The sequence below is a fragment of the Argiope bruennichi genome, chromosome 7 (genome assembly GCF_947563725.1).
Source record: "Argiope bruennichi chromosome 7, qqArgBrue1.1, whole genome shotgun sequence".
NCBI lineage: Eukaryota > Metazoa > Arthropoda > Arachnida > Araneae > Araneidae > Argiope > Argiope bruennichi.
The window spans coordinates 98439929-98455055 of NC_079157.1; positions in this window are offsets into that span (position 1 = coordinate 98439929).

Genomic DNA, 15127 nt, shown 5'->3' on the forward strand with positions numbered 1-15127 from the left:
ATTTTGGCAAAAATATCAGTCTTGAAGAGTGAGAAAAAGAACGAGTTAAAGCCTTTTTAGTTCATCTACAATCAACTCTCGCAGCAGTTGCTCATCCATCTCCAACTTTTTAATTTTTAAATTAAGCACTGCAATTAAGAAAAATAATTGTAATAATCAAAATACGATTTCTTGATTTTGATTAATTCTGCTTTTAGATCTACTGGAGCAATAAAAATTGAATGAAAAGATACAATGAACTGAAGTATTTAATATTAAGTCTCAACACCAATTAAAGGATACTGGGAACATCTGAGCCTTCAAAAAATTGATTTTTCAATTATAATCTAATAAGCTAGGGGACATTTCACTGATTACAAAATATGCATAATTTATGTAGATATTAAAAATGAAAAGTTTATAAATTAGGCTTTAACAATGAATACAACAGAAATTTATTGAGAAAAAAGACATTTTTGAGTCTTTCTCGAAGCATGTTTTCTACAAATTTCGGTACGCCTAGAGGGAATCTTATGAAGATGTATACAACAATATTTACAAACATAATACATCTATTAATTATATTTTTATTTTTTTATGGAATAGTAATTATTTTAGAGGTTACTAGCCGCCTTTGGCTACCAGCTAGTTCGCCGATCTTAATGCTCCTTAAAATTTCACGTTACACACAAATATTTTATGTGTTTTCAATTGCTACTTCATCAAAATATTTTAAGCTCAAAATTTTGAGAGTCGTATAATTCACTCATACTTTTAAAACGACCTAAAGCCATAATGTACTATCTCACTCCCTCTAATTTTCAATCCGTGCCGTTTTAATAAAATTAAAGTGGCAATGATTAAACTGCAATCAATGTAAAAAACATTTTTTACTGAAATAACGATTTTTTTTTTTTTTTTTTTTTTTTTTTTTTTAAATATGAGTACTGGAAACAGAATTGTTTAGAATTTAAGTTATACGTGCACTACAGAATAATTTTCATAATTTATGCAGTATCTTAAGAATTATTCTAGAAAGATTTATCATAAAATACAGTTTTTAGTATTATTTTCAAAAGGACTTAAATATATACTTTTTTTTGTCTATAAATATACTTTAAAAAGTTATGAAATCTAAATTATCGAAATTAATCTTTATCGAAATTTTATTATTTTATTTTATACAGTCTTTTGGTCCTAAGAGATTATGTTCTCAAAATATTCTTGACACTGCAACTTTTAAATAAGTAAATGATCTATCTTTTGTTGTCAGATATGATCGATTTATGAAGATTTCAATAGAATAGTTTAGAAAAATCAACATTTTCATAATCCTAGGCCAATAAGTCTTGAGAAACCCTGGACGCTGATTGAGATATCTTTGAGGCGATCGATAAAGTGGTCTAAAATCACCCATTTTTATTAAATAATGATATTTAAATATTCATAAATAAATCAGTTTTAAAGACTAATTTAGTTGATTGGAAAGCAACTGTTTTTATTTTAAATATTTGTATCTCAAGAATATTTTGCTAAATATTCTTGAGAATCAAAGAAGAGAGGATCTAGATAAACATTCGTCATTTCTTAGAGAATTTATAGATTCAAGTTATCTATACTTATAAATAAAGCTCAATGTGTGTGTGTGTGTGTGTGTGTGTGTGTGTGTGTTGGCGCTCTACAGGCCAGGTCATTTGACATACAGCTACCAAATTTGGCACATGTATACCTTAGATGTCAGGAATGTGCACCTGGGGTCCCTTTTTTGAATTTTTAATTAGAATTTTAATTATTAATTAAAAACTAACTTTCCCTAAAAAAAAATCAATTTTCCCCACCGCCAAATGAGTAAGGCTTCAGGTTTTTTTTTCCTTCTTTTCCCAACAGTAGCGAGGCTGAAGTTAACATTTTTCGGCCGATTATTTCAAACGATACTGTTTATTTCCTTAATGTTTTATGCATTTAAAAGTAAACATTGTAGTTAATCCATGTTTCAGATTCATTCTGAAGTACTTTTGAATTAAAATAACACAGAATAAAGGAAATTAAAAATGTATAATCTGCATAGCGTTACCGTAATTGGCATAGAAAAATTCACGCATTTGCGTTACCGTAACTGGCGAAGAAAATTCACGCATGCGCATTGTGTTCTGATTGTTGACATGACAACCATTTCAACGGATGATTTAAATTATTTTTAGGTTAGTTGCATGCTTTTGTAAGTAAACTGTATTTACGTTACGTAATTGGTAGAGCGCCCACACACACACACATACATATTGAGCTTTATTAACGACGGCTTAATTCTTTGGATATAGTTCATACAAAAATACTAAAATCTTGATTAAAAAATGGGGGGGGGGCAGGAGGATGTGATTTTGGGGTTAGAGGTATTTTTTGATGTCAGATAAAAAAAAATAGAAAAACATTTGGATAGGGGCACCCTAATTACCTAGCATAAGGAAATATACTTTAGGACCTATTCTCATACCTACCAAATACACATAAAAAATTTCATAAAAACCGGTCGAGCCGTTTTGGGGCAGTACGAACAAAACACCGTGACACGAGATTTTTATATATTAGATTTATAATACATGATATATTTTTTAGATTTTCAAGTTACACGATATTTATTTTTTGAAATTTTTATAATTAGCATCTTTTACTGAAAATAAATTCACTGCAATTATTAAACCTATACTCATATTATGCTAATTTTGGAGTCATTTATTCTGAATTATTTTTTTTTTTTTGAAGGATACAGATCTGTGGTTATGAACTTGAACATTATCGCATCACAACGTATAATCAATTTGCCATTAAAAAATACTTTAAAAGACAAATATTTTTCTATTTTTTTTATAATTAAAATAAATCATTCGTTTTATATGATCTAAATTACCAATTAGATACAAAAATTACTGGCGAAAAACTCCATTTTAGAACTGAATTTTTGACTATTAACATTGCCGAAAGTATCCCACTCCACTTAAAAAATTAATTATATTCTTAGTTATCAATGAAAAGTGTCTCACTAAGCCACTAAATCTGGTTTAAAAATTAAAACCTGAGGTTGGTCTTCTCGAAACTTTCTGGCCTATTCTGGAATAGGTATGTTATTTTGACCCTGCCTGCATAAAATTGTGGAACTCGGAAAAGCTTTGATTGCCACGAGTATTCAGAATTTTATTTTCAGAGACCTGTACAGGAAAAATTTGTGCTTCAAAGTATAGTTTAAAGCAATATTTATACATTTTGGACACATTGTTTTTTCAATTAAATCAAACAAAATTTGACGCAGAATTACAATTTTAGCAACATAACTACATAACAAAATCTTATTTACTTAAATCATTTAGATTTGAATTATCGTGTTTACATGGATGCGAAATTGCAGACAGATATCAACTCTTTGTCAAATTCGATTCAATTTTTTTGAAAAGTTCTATATTTTAGATGTTAAAATTGAGTACTAAATTCCATTTATCTAAAAATGCTGCGTTTCAGAGTTGAATTTATTTGAATTGAAAATTCAGGAAACCAACAGCCAACCAATAAATGAATTTGGTTCAAAATTTGATCAAAGCCTTTTCGTTTTGCAATTATTATTTACTTATCGCCTCAGGTAACCAGCCAGTGCGATTGAGTACTTATTTCAAATTTCAGTCAAATAATTTATATATAACTGTGATTCCACCAAATTTCTGGGCGTTAAAGTCGTCCTACATTTTTGTCTTAAGTTGGGTTGATTGTGAATATGAACCTTCCGAATGGGGGTCAGTACCGTGACATCATGACGCTACTAAAAATGTAAATGTCGATTGTCTATTAATCTATCTTCGAAAGTTTGCGGTATTGTAACTTCACTTTATAACCCATGTTATGAACTACAAAGATATTGTTACAAATTTGTAATTTTGCTACCCGGCACGAATAGTGTCATCCTGGGAAAAGCTTTCAAACCCTTTGTAAGATCTGTCCTGTGCGTCAATAACCTGAGAGCTTGGTGGCCATTAGACGACTTGGCGACGAATTTGGCGAGTTTGGCGACTAAATGGATAATACTGGAAAGTTCGAGAACTTTTACGATGCATCCACTAAGACCCGAGATACAGCCAGGTACGCCCTGATAGGTCTGAAGATTATAGCCTCGCCTCCCGGAACTATAAAAGACGAGCACTCTGAAGCTGGGAAGAAGTCGTGTATATAAATTCCCAAAATTACAGAACACCAGCGCAATTCAAAAAGGAAAATCATTTGCATCCCTATTTAAAGTCCCACCCACTCAGGAAACCCCACAACAGGAAAAAAGTCACACCGCACCAACCATAAGCAGAAATCCCACCCAAATACCAAGCAACCCAGACAGCAATCAAGATTTTTCCGACATATTCAAGCTAGTGAAACATCTGAAGTCCATTATGCAAGCAATACCAAATATAAAAGATTTACTATATAAATTAGACAACGACAATAACCCACAAAACAAACTATTCATCCTGGCAGAAGCCTTTGATAACTCCCTCTTCAACACCCTAATATGAACAATAGCAAATCTGGTCTCCTTTTCTGCTCTTGGAACGCAAATGGATTCATTAATAAAATCAACGAACTCCACGATTTCACAACAAAATACAACCCAGACATATTAGCAGTTCAAGAAACCCACCTCCGCACTAATAATAAAACTGCAATAGCAAATTATACCTTCTATTCAAACCCCAGCAGAACAGGACGTAGTATCAGAGGAACTGGCATATTCATTAAAAATAATATTAAACACTCTTACTATCCGAACCGAACGCTCAGATACCTGGAAGCAACTATAGTCTCAATCCATACTACCATCCACAACAAAAATATAAATATCATCTCCACCTACCTTCCCCCATGCTCTGATAACGCCTTTGTAATAGATATCGAAACGCTAATCCAGACCAACTTTGAAACCATCCTCATTGGCGATTTTAACGCAAAACATAAAAATTGGAACAGTGAAAAAGCCAACCCTCTCGGTATGAGATTAAATTCATTCACCAGAAAACTTAAAATGAAAATTATAGCACCTCACCATCCAACATGATTTACCAAAACCATAGAAACAATAATTGACTTTGCAATAACCAGAAATATTAAAACCGTTACAGAACTCTCCAGTGATCACCTACCAATCCTCCTTTACATCAATATCGCAGAAATCAACAAAAAAGAATACTACGAAATCAAGCCAAACTGGTATCAATTCAGGAAATACCTCAACGAAAACACGCAACTAAATAATAAACTCAACTCTCCAGTAGCAATAGAAAAAGAAACAAAAAATATAACCACCGAAATCTATAATGCCTTCTATCAAACTGCCGATCTTCATAAAGCTAGCTCCCTTGAAACCCCTTCAGAAATAAAAGCACAAACAACCATCAGAAATAGACTTAGGAAAACTTGGCAAAAAACAAGACACCCCGTAGACAAGAAAAATTACAATCGTGCTAAAGAAAAACTAACCAGGATGTGGAAAGAGCATAGAAGCAATAGCTGGGAGTATAAAATCGAAAACGCTAACGTCGAAGATAACTCGATTTGGAAACTTATCAAAAAATTCACAGGCAACAAGTTTCGCATCCCCCCCCCCTCAGAGAAATAAATACAATAGTCTACAGCAACAAGGAAAAGGCAGAAGAACTTGCTCAAATCTTGAAGACCAATTTAAATTAAATCCCATTGCAGACCCTACCACAGAAAAAATAGTCAACTCCGCAATAAGAAAATTTTGGAATAAGCAAACTCAAAACCCAATTCAACCTTGTAAACCCGCCGAAATCATAAGAGCTATTAAAAATACAAAAAAGAAAAAAAAAAAAAATCTCCGGGTGAAGACTGCATAAAAATGAAATGCTCAAAAACCTACCAACTAAAACCATATTTAGAATCACTAAACTCACCAATGCAATAATGAAATATTATGACTTCCCATATGCTTGGAAAACCTCAATAGTCATCCCAATTCACAAACCAGGAAAACAAGCCCACAACCCAACAAGTTATCGACCTATTAGCCTCCTCCCCACCATCAGCAAAATTATCGAAAAAATTATCTACAATAGATTAAAACCAGAAATCGAAGACAAAATTATTCCGTATCAATTTGGTTTCCGTAATGAATATTCCACAGTAGCCCAGTTATTTAGAATGACTGAAATTATCAAACACGGATGGCTTAGTCAAAAAGACACTGGTGCAGTCTTCTTGGATATTGCGAAAGCTTTCGACAAGGTTTGGATCAAGGGACTCATCTACAAAATAATCCAACTAAATATCCCGGACGGCCTAATCAAGCTCCTAGCATCTTACTTAACATTCCGAAAACTCAAAGTTCGTGTTGGAGAGGAATTATCCTCTCCCAAACCACTCCAAGCTGGCATAGCCCAGGGCTCCATTCTTGCACCAATCTGTTTCAACATTTATATCAATGACATCACTAAAACCACAAGAACGCAACTCTATCTTTTCGCCGATGATACGGCAATTCTCAGCACTAATGAAAACAGAAATAAAATAGATGACCTTCAACTTCACCTGAACCAATTGGAAAAATGGCTCATTAAATGGAAGATTAAAGTAAACGCAGAAAAAAGTCAGGCAATCTATTTCTCAAGCAAGAAAAATAAACCAACTCCTCCTACCCTCAACAAAATTACAATCCCCTGGCAAAAAGAAACTAAATACCTAGGCGTAATCCTTGATCAAAAACTCACGTTTGTGCCACACATTAGTTCCATCAGGAAGAAATACCTAACAGCAAAAGCCACCCTATACTCACTTATCAACCACAACTCCAAACTCTCCATAAAAAATAAAACCCTCATTTACAAATCTATTCTTAGACCAATTCTCACCTATGCAGCCCCGATTTGGGGCGTTGCAGCGCAGACCCACATCACCAAGCTAGAAATCCTTCAAAATCAAATCCTCAGGCAAATCTCCAACATGCCCTGGTTTGTTTGAAATAACGCTTCTATGTCACTTGCGCTCGATAAATTTCCCCCTTTCCGCTCAAGTGTCAAGAAAGACTACCACATTATAAGCTTTATCTTTGCATGTAAGATTTGGCGATTTTACAATGTAGGCCAAACTGTGCGGTCAACTGACCCATCAACCACCCCCAATAAAACGATGAACCAATAAAACTTTCCCTTACTCTCTGAAGAGGTCACTGTCTTTGTACATCACGAGAGGGGTTTGGTGGGGTTAATGAGTCACCCAAACTTGTTTGGAAAAAATACTCTTTGAGTTGGATATTTTAGATTTTCTCTGCTTGCACAGAAAATCATACTGAGGCCCGCGTGAATGTTAGAAGGGCTCTTAGAACATAGAACTCATCACTGATTAATTATTGAAGCACTTCGATTTTGGGACATTTACTTGCTCTCTATAATTCTGTTAATTAACATTACCGAATTCTGTAATTTAGAAGGAGTAATTCAATGTTTATAGTATTTCGTTTGACACGATTTTATTTTTATCAATAATTGCTTTTATTAATTTTTCAATCCAGGAGAAAAATTCCAATCCAATCGGCCAACATCTATGTGCCTATGAAATTGTAAGACCTCGGATTCATTCCAAAAGAATGGTTCAATCCTTTCTCTCAATAGTTTTAGTACTAACAGCGAATTTTAATAAAATGTCCCTAATTTTTTTTCGAATTTTATAAGTAAATTATTTATTCAAAAAATATTAAATTGGTTTAATTGAGAAAGAAACGAACAAAATTAAATTGAATTTTTGTATATTTCGTTATTTCGTATTAAAGTTCTGGAATATTTCAGACTGAATATTAATCTAGGAATTATTATAATTTTTACTTATACATAAAAAAATAATATGAAAATAATAAAAAGGAGAATTTAAAAAAAAATGAATATAATTTCTAAATAATTCTTTTCTTAATATGCATTCACAATATGCATAATATGGTCACTTACATTTAACAAAAATAAATAAAGAAATAAAAAAATAAACTAACTGCAAACATTTATCTCTCTGACATTCAGCATAGTCAAGATTGTTCCGCATTTCTGAAAGCTTAACAACATTTTTTCATTTGTATGTAATTAAAATTTAAAAAAAAGTTTTGAGAGATTCATTGAATAACTTGGTAGTAATGTTGCTTTTTTCAAAATAAAAATTATGATTACTCCTATATAACCATGAATTGAAGAAAAATAGTTGCAAAATATATTGTTACACAAATGCTAATACACATTAAAAAGCATTTTTTTTAAAGTTTTTATGAAAGCAATGGCCAACTTAGTTTTATAATTCAGATTTATGGTTGCTAAAGTTTACTTAACTTGTCATTGATCGCTTACTCACAAGAGCATATTTAACTTGAAATTCTATTGGACATGTAACATTTACTATTGTTCTAAAAACCGTATACTATTCCGCTTTTTGCGCAATGCATCTTTTTTAATTTTCAGTAATCTCAACAAAAAATGGGAACTTGAAAAACGAAAGTGTTTAAATTTCAACTAATACGAAAACTTTCTCAATCAGCATTGTTTATGAGCATTACAGACAATATACTTATCTAATATTAATTCATTTCACTGACATTGACCCTTATACATACAATAATTTGTTACATTAAGGAGTAACAAGATTTAAAAATGGATACACTTTCTAAAAATTACAACGCTATAACTTCCGAAAATATTAAAACACAAAATTGATTTTTGCATCAAGATAAAGCTAAAAAAATTACCTTTTTAATGATACCAATGCTTTAATCTACAAATTAAGTTTCGATTTTTAACGTGTTTTTAAAGAAACATTTTAACCATATTTTTCAACAATGTACTTCGCACAAAATAAAAATAAAATTTAATCTGCATGAGCACGTCAATGGGAAAAAATTAGCTGTTATCCACCTGTTGCCATCACATTGAAAGAAGTTCAAATTAAAAACATAAATCAAATATTATTGTAAATTAAATATATAAAAGTGTAAATTTCAGCTAGTGTCTGTATGTAGCGAACAAATTTGAAATATATTTTCTAAAAAGTAAATGGAGGAAAAGATTTCTATGAACTTCTACAATATCTATATTATTAATTAAATCAAACAATTAAATTTAAGGTAAACAGGGTTTATATATCTATTGGATAGTCACTGTAATCAGCGCCCATCAGTCAATTTTAATTAGGGGCACGCATCTACTAACAAAATGGTCTAAATGAACTAAACAATTACAATTTATGTTACTGGAGTCAATAAAGGCTCCGATGAATTAAGAATTTTAAATTTTTTCATAGGTCCTTTCAATTACCCTTTGTAATCCGTTTACATGTTTATCCTTTTACATTAACCTTTGAATCTTATTTAACAAATTGTTTTGAGACATGAATATATTTACACTTAGCACTTAGATATCTCCTCTCAGGAACCATTCAAGGCAGTGCATCATTTTGGCGTTTTATTTAATTATTTTATTAAATTTTGAGTGATAAAAATATGTAGATTAATTTTCTGGGAAAATTCATATACATTAATTTTTCGGAGCAATGGACAAGGCTCTTATTAATAATAATAAGATAAATGATAAGATAAATGTATGTACAAGATCTCATAAATGAAAGATCAAATAAAATTTTTACAAAAATTATCGCCATTCCATTATTACCAATAAGCCCGACCGGAAATGCAGCTATGGAAAACTAAAAACCGTCACCCGCGCCCAGTTTTCTTGCCAAAGGTCCAAATCCCAGTAAACCTATGACAGCAACAGGGGTAGGGAATGATTTACCGAGGGCAAAAGTTCCGATTCCGAAATAACAACATCAGAAAAGATTTTCATATCAACCTTTCACATCATCAAATTTTCACATGCAACCCTTACGATCCATTGTACAAGAAAAGACCGCGAGCACTCCTGAATTGAGGGGAAAAACCATTACAAAGGAGTCAAAGGCATGAACCAACCGCAAAACCGCAAAGAAGAAAGAAGACGACTATTAAGAAGCCACGTGCCAGGCACGCGTCGACCTTGGGGAACTTCATAAACAACTAAGAACCCTGTTCGAACCGGTTCTTATCTCCTTTTCTGCCAGACGGAGGAGAATGAAGATCGAATTGCTGACCAGCCAACGCCCTTACTAACCCTTCCGAACCCATTAAGTACTTTAACTTCGACGTATTCTTATCAGTTTCATCCCTTCTTTCTTATTTACTATGGAATTATTTTATTCTTGTAATCTTCTTATTTTTATCCTTTTCTTATTTCTCTCTCTTTTTTTTTAACAATTAACAAGCTTTTCAAAAACTTCTAAATTACTATGCACTACATTATTATGTTATACTATGTTTGCACAGTTATCTTCCAATAGCACGATTAGGGAGCGGTGATTATAGGATGATCGCCCAGGCTCTCCATCAAAAACTACTATTCTGGTGGCAAGTCGTGTATATCGTCAGAAGTGGTGTGTGAGAGGAGTCGGAGTCGCCGACACGTAGAGAAACTGGAGGATTAAACAGCAAGAAAGCTGCTGAACTAGCAATTAAATGTGCTGCGTCATTACGATTGATTAGTTGTATTTTTGTAGAAAAAAAATTTCGTATCAATATTAAACAGAACCTTTCTTCTTTCAACTACAGAAAAAAATTCAAGTAATTAGATAGTTGAAGAAACAAGGAAAACAGTTTGAACTTCAGTGTAACAGATGTAATCTATTAAAAATTAAAAAAATAATAATAATTCCAAAAATTTAAAATTTTGCACGCTTATTAAATAGGTATTTTTATACATATTAGAATGATAAAATATTTGTGGTTTTTTCATTCTTCGGAATTTATGAAGAAAAAAACGACAAAATTCAACTTAATTTTTAATTAAAATTTTAAAAATCTATCTGAAATGCACTTTCTTAGCCTCCAAGGTATGTATGACTCAAATTTAGTAACTGTAGGTCAAACGGTCTGATACTGAGAAGTTCAATTAACATACGAATTCATCTTTAATAGAGTTGTAGGTTCGTGCACAGACAGACTTTCTACGAATAGACTCCGTTAAAAATCAGACAGAAACCATTAATTTTGTGTAAACACTACATATAAAATTTCATTCGTCTAGCTGGAAGTGTTTTTGCGATATTAAGTTCATGAAACAATTCCAAAAATGTGTTTTTCGCGCTCAGAATGTGGCGATTCGTCAAAAAGTCGAATTCAATACAATACTTTTCCTTTGTATATATGCTTTGTACACGAGAAAGTAAAAACACTAAGTTAAAAATCCGATATGAAAATTTGGTTCTACATAGATAGAATCTGCATCAAAATTCTTCTACAACTGCTTCAAAACGCTGATCCTCTTGATATAATTAAAGTGTTTTTAAAAATGTATTTTCCGAACTCGGGACAGTCTGAAACGTGGAGATTCATCAGTCTCCCAATTTGAATTTTTTGCCTACTGTAATACTTCCTCAGCGCTTCGTAAACGAGAAAGGAAAAATTCTAATTTTAGCAGATAAAGCAATGAAGTTTCGACAACAAAATTCTACCTTATATTATATATTACTCAATTCTAGTAGTTGAGTAAAAAAGTCTCTTTTGAACAAAACTCGGAGAATTCATTTCAAATACTTCACTTTTTTTTTTTTTTTTACTGTTAATTTTTTTGTTACGGCTATTTTCATTATAGAGCTCTTTGAAACACACGCCATAACATATGCGTCTTAATTTCCTTCAAGACAAAACAGTGCAAGCTCACAAAAACACCAATTTATTTAACTCTTTGAGATATAAAATTAATGTGGTGCATTATTATATATACGAGGATATAAAGTTTCCTTTTAGTAGATAGATCTCAAAACTAATTGCAAGTTTGTTACAATTCCTAAAAATTAATGTTAAAGTTTTTTTTCTCTTGTAAGGGCTATATAATAATCATTACCCAACAAGAATCTGAAAACTATGCATCTTACACAATGACAATCAGAATTTATGTACAAATGCAAGGGTTCAATATTATTGAAATACAAGTACAAGATTGACTGAAAGCTTGGTGAAACCAGTGATGAGCCAGAGGTAGTGCTCTACCTTCATCTTTCTCTCTTATATTAACAGAAGATGGCAAGTTTTGAGCTTCATAGCACAGAGAAGAAAGTCGAATACTTATTTTGAAAAATTTCATTCCCATTGATTAGATTTAAAGTTCAAACAGATCAGAAGCAATGGTGATGAGATCCCATTCCAAATTCACTTTGTTTAAGGCAATTCAGTTTCCGAATTATTCCATTCACATAGTCTTAAATTTACAAATCGACTGGCGGTCATTCCTTTGAAGGAAAGTGTTCAAAGTTTAAAATATCATACAGATCATTAACTATACATAATGATGCATTTTTCTGATATTTTAGCAATACGTAGCAAAAACAAGCAATGCAAATTTTGACAAGTAAGAAAAGGGTGTTTTTTTTTTTGTTTTTTTTTACCGAAAAGTTAAAAGCATGCATGATTTTTTAAAGTTATTGACATAACGGGAAATGGTAAAGAAAAAGAAAACTTCAGCATTCCAAAATCGATATTTTATTGTATGTAAAAGCAGTTTCACCAATTGTTCTTGTCCACAATGCCGATTCGTTCCGAACGATGGACTCTTATTTGTTTATTTTTAGGAAAGACATTGTCATTTTTAAGATAAATATTAGGGAAAAAAGTGATATTTTATACATACCATTAAGTTATAGGACTGGAATGTTTTCAAATTATCAGTCTTATCGCAGATTTATACAAATGCCGATACCTATAAGAGTTATAAAAGAACATGAGCAACACATATCATATTTCCATGAAAAACTATTTATGCTAATATGGAATTATAATTTTTTTGGGGGCGGGTGCAGTTAAAATTAAGAGAGGCAAGCACAACTTTCCTCTGCGTTTTCCCCAGGATACTGAAAGTGTCAAACGGCCATTTGCGTTAAATCTTTAGATAAATGTAAATATTATAAACAAAATCAAATGAATTTATGAATAAATTAATATACTAAATCAATGCGAGAATTGAGGTTCTCAATATACTTTGTAAAAATAAAATGGCATGTTTACAAATAATTTGATATATACAATTATTATATAATTAATATAAATGAAATAGACTCTCCAACAACGAAGAGTGATCATAATTATATCAAATGGAGCATTCAACGGACATTTTCAGGAATTAACCAGGAAATATTCAGGCATCTTTACCTTTTTCTGAACAGGCATTTGATTTCTAAATGACAAATTATGTCAGTATGTGGTGAAATGAATACCAGTTAATTATAACTTGATAATCAAGTTCAAACAGGCCTCGAACTTTTATTTGCGCTTATTGCTAGGGGGATGTTAAAGCATCAGTTTTAATGTTCATATTAATATATATCTGCATAAATTTTCTTTACTGAACAAGAACAAAAATTAAGTGCTAATATTAAGATTAATATAGAACTTTTTTTTATAGATTTATGAAGCCTAGTCAAAATTCATTTAATGCTTTATGTGATCTAGTTTATATAGAGCTGTGTCATAGGAGAGTCCATTGTATAAGAGAAAAAAACAGTAATTGGAAAAGAAAATAATTTTAAATGAATGAATGAAAATGAATTTACCTTCCAACTATTTTCATTCTCTTTACAGCTGAAAAAAATTCATTCATTGATCTAGTAAGGTAAAACTCCAGAGCTGATTTGATATCAATAAATGTTTTAGAAGGATCATCCGTTGCCAAAGATCATCCATCATCATTAGACTCCTGTGACAACACTTTTTATTCATAGGTTTTGACTAATTTCAGAGTTTCCAGAGAACCACTTTAACTTGCAGCATATCGGCTACCGAAGTTTGCATTTTGAAATGTAAAAAACAAGAAGTTAATAAAATTGACCATTGCATATCTCCATTTGTATAACTAATATAAGATCAAGATAAATTTTAATCAATGTAAAAAATGTAGATGTGAAAGATTTGTTACAAACCAATTAAACTGTAGTTCAAACCACGGAGCTGTGCTAAAACAAATAGTCAAGTGTGCTTTAAATTTATGTTACATCATTTTTAAGCATCAATCTATGCAAAGCTTGTACATCGCCTTACCTACCATTAGCAAGAGTAGACATTAAAAATATGCACATTTAAGAAGGGCAAGTTGTATTACTCGCAGGAAAGTAATTAACACTAAATCTACCACGAGTGGTCAAATAACGGTTTTCTAATGGCGATTCCAATGTGTCAGAGAAATGTCTGCACGATTAGGTTAAACTGGCTTGGTGTTTTTAATTTTAAGAAGTTTACTTATAAAAGAAAGCTTAAAGAGCTTTTAACACATCGATCGATGTAGAATTTTATATAAATTGATTGAAATATGGCTTTTTTATTTTCAAGCTTATTGTGTAAGGATATATAAACATGATTTGTATTTTATTGGACTGCTGTATTTTTTTTTACTTTATTAATAAATGCATAAAAAATACATTTTGTGGATAGATGTGTCAAATTTTAGTCAAAAACCGTTGATGAAAGGGCTGTATCCATACGCATCTAAACACAGATTTCAAAACTGCAATGTGCTAGGTGAATAAAATTAAGTACATAGTTTTTACATTAGACATGCCGATTTTTAACATATTTTCTGTACCAAAGAATTATCCCCTCTAACAATAAAAATGGATCAATCAACCATGTGCTTGCTCAAAGGCATTATTTAGGAGCTAAGTAGGAGCCACTCAGGCATTCTTTATCTTGTTCTTAACCGTTATCCTATTTTTAAGTAAAGAATGATGTCAACAAGTGATGAAATGAGCCATTTAGCATAACTTGAAATTCAATTTGGAAATTAAAACTGAATACTCAAAATAATATTTCTGAAAATTAACTCTATCTTGCTTAACAGTCCGGTATGCAAAAATATCCTTATTTAATAAATAATGTTTGTAGAAAATCATGGATATTTTAATTTAAAACAATAATCATTTATTAATTATAAATAAAACGTTTAATTTAAAAAATGCAGAATTCTGTACATGGGTCACTCCTGAAAACTGTGAATCATTTCGCAAAACAATTGCTTCAACAAAAATATATGTTAATAAAATTCTATAAATG